Raw genomic sequence first — 3,387 nt, forward strand, 5'->3', positions numbered from 1 at the left:
AGCACATGAGCTTTTCAGAGAAAAGGCTGTGTTCTGGCTCACTAAACGCATTGCAGATCCACAGATCCTTTGCAAAAGCCAGGCTTCGAATGCTACTCCTGTCCTTGTGACAGTAGTCCTCAACGCAATAACCTCATCTAGTTGGAACATTTTCTTTCTGCTAGGAAAGATGGTGTGGGGCCTGGGTTATCTTTTGATACTGCCTGTTGCAGGAAATTCAGGAGTTGTGAATCCTTTAAAAACATTTAGGAGCTCAAGAAGCTGAAACAATTCCATGGACAACTGTTTATTTCAGTTCCTTCCAAGATTATAAAAATTTGCAATTAATAAAACAACAGTTTTTAACCAGCTTAGAAAATCAAATAAGTCAAAGGCTCTTGCAATCCATTCTAGCATTTCCTATATTCAGTGCTTCTTCCTCTCAAAATACTCTACAAGACCATTCCACTAAGCAGGAAAGGTATAAAATATTCCTTAGTAGCCCCTCCATCAGAGATTGTCCCATGGATTTCTGGGGGTTTTTCCCCCTTTAGATCTCACGAAGTACCCGGCAAACCTGCTTAATGGAGATTTCTCACTGTTGAACAAGACTGCCTTCAATATTCAAATAGGAAAGAAAACTAAAGACAGAAAGAAGAAAACACACACAGAAAAAACAGTTGAGCCTTCGCTGTCCCATCCCATTAACCCACAGGTGTCATGTAGCTCTTTTCTAGAAGCATGATACTTGTAAAGGCATCAACAAAATATTCACCACAGTCTCAGAGGTTGCTTGCACCAGCCAGCTCTGCACCAGCTGTACTTGTCAAGTGCCAGCCACTCACTTTGTAATTTTGCCCATGCCAGTTTTTGAGCTGTATCAGTTTTTGAACTTCTTCACCTTGTATCATGCCCATTGTACTTCTCTGATATTCTCTTTAGGAAGGCCTGTCAGAAGCCTTTTGGGAAGTCTAGATCAGGCCTCTACTTTCCTGATGCATCCCAAACACTCCTGGGCTTTCCTCTGCATAAACAGCACTGGCAAGACTTCACTACATTGTTATACTCCAAGTATACCTTCAAGATCATTTCAATTTATATGCTTGGTGTGGGCACGAGGCTTACTGCCTTTATTTCCAGGTTTAACTGTTTCTGGGCCCCAGTCCTCTGCACAGTGCCTATTTTTTATTATATTATGGGTTGGTTTTTTTTCATTTAAATCAACAGCCTTCAATTATGGAGGCTATTACTTTTTCCTCCATTATTTATTCCAGATCAGGAGGCTCAGCCAGCAGCAGCACCTCCCCATTGCTCAGAAAAAGATTCCGTCTCAAAAAGCACATAAGATTCTTTTCAAGTTCTCATTAATCATGGCCTGTAATCCCTGGGATCCTGCCAGGCTCTGCGGTTTTCCTGGTGGTCTGCTTCTTCAACTCCAAGACTCGCAGATAGCTAAAGCCCTAAACCAGTTCAGTCTCTGGAGGCCAACAAGAAATCCCAGTTTTCTTTTCACTGTCTGTTCCAGCTTCGCCTCCCTTCAACTTAATCTGCAATGAACATCTAGACCACTTCCAGGAGCCTTACTTCCTTGAAAGAGTTAAGACCCATGTTATAAGCTTCCCTTTCTGGCACTGGTCTAATACTGGGTTTCCAGCATAGACCCCCTGCTTGTCACAGACAAGCAGCAATGCCCATAGACATATCATCACCACCTTTTCAGAAGCCTTTGCCACATAGAGGATTGCCAAGTCCACCAGCAGCCACCTGGTGTTACCTGAATTTAAGCTGTGGAAGAAATCTGCTGCTGGTCTTTGCAACAAGCGTACACGTGCTGACACAGGTGCACACCGCTGGATCTGGCTTCAGTATCAAACTCTGAAAAACAAACAGTATTTGGATCATAGGGAGGGGCACGTGCCTATGTACTCCATGATCAATGAGTCTGATAGGTCCCCAAGCACTTTAGTACTTGAGGAATCAAGCAGGACTAGAGCAACAAACTGAGAAAAAAAGGTATAAAAATGTTCTCCTAAGACTATTAGCATCACAGCCTCTCAGTAAAGGATTGACTCCTGTTTTGCTTCTTCCTCATGGTAGGAAAAGTGTTTCATTTGGCAGCAAATGCTGAAGATTCAGCCTTACATCTCAGTCAGATGTGGTAACAGTCAGGACTGGACTCTTAAGTACAGTGAAGATCACTAATGGTAAGTTCTTGCTTCACCAAGAAAGTGACATAGAGACAGTATGAAGAAAACCCAAGGTAAGTGGGAAGGAAATATCATATTCTGGGAAGAGAAGAATCAGCTAAGGCCAGGGCAAGCACATTCAACAAGTCACTCAGCGTAGTCCTTCCTTCCCTGAGAGATGTTTTGAGCTACCCTTAACTGAGACCATCAGCCAGCAAGGCACATGAGAACATCATAAAGGAGACTGCGCTTTCCCTACCATTGCCACAGGAAGAAAATTACAAGAACATGTCTCCTTGGCCAAGAGTCAGCTGGGAGACCTTCTTGGGTCTTCACATGGCAGCCTTGAGTGCTGAACCATCAAATACCACCAGCAATATGCACAGACAGTCATTCAAGAAAACTGGTCTGAGGTTCCAGTGATCTGCTGTTGCTCTGTCTCCTGCAGAGACTCCCCACTGCACCGTGAAACTAAGGCAACAATTTGTCCTAGGAAGAGGAAAAAAAGAGGATTTTAAAGCCAGCAGAAGGTCTGAAAGGAGAAAACGCAGTGGCAGCTGTGAAGAGTCAGACAGCAGCAAATTTCTTGCTGGTTGTGCAAGCATTAATTAGTGTACCTAATCTTTAGAGCCATTATGATGCCTTTGCTAACGTTAATCAGCTGCAGTGAATGAGCTGAGCTCTTGAATAAGTTGGAGAGACAGGAGCTGGGAGCAGGGGTGAAAGGAACAGGTAGAAAACTTCAACTATAAAATTAAATCCTCTCTGCAGCCAGCATTCCTCTAGCTTTCCTCTTAGCAAAAGCATCCTACAGCCTGTAGTCCAAGGCAAGGGATGGCTGGGAAATTTGATTAAAAGCCATTTTATCAAAAAGGATAAGTTTGTCATGTAGAAAATGGAAAAGTCTACTGTCCTCAGAAGTAAAAAGCAAACCCATCTTTGTGCCTGGAGCAGAATTTAAGCCCTGGCCTCCCACATGCAAAACAAGCACTCTAACCTGGCCAGGATTTTTTGACTCAGTCATTTCTCCTCGTCCTCTCCTGTTCCCTTCAACATTTAAACAAACAGATTCTCCTTCCCCAGAGGTCATTTGATCAAACAGCAGGCCAGAAATCAGAAGGCGGGAAAAAAAAGAAACAGAATTATTTGAAAACTGGGATCCTGTGTCCCTTGTGCCAGCCTTGCATTTATTCAATTCTGACACCTAGTGGGCATCACCACC

Source organism: Charadrius vociferus, unplaced genomic scaffold (assembly GCF_000708025.1).
Source record: "Charadrius vociferus isolate BGI_N301 unplaced genomic scaffold, ASM70802v2 scaffold245, whole genome shotgun sequence".
NCBI lineage: Eukaryota > Metazoa > Chordata > Aves > Charadriiformes > Charadriidae > Charadrius > Charadrius vociferus.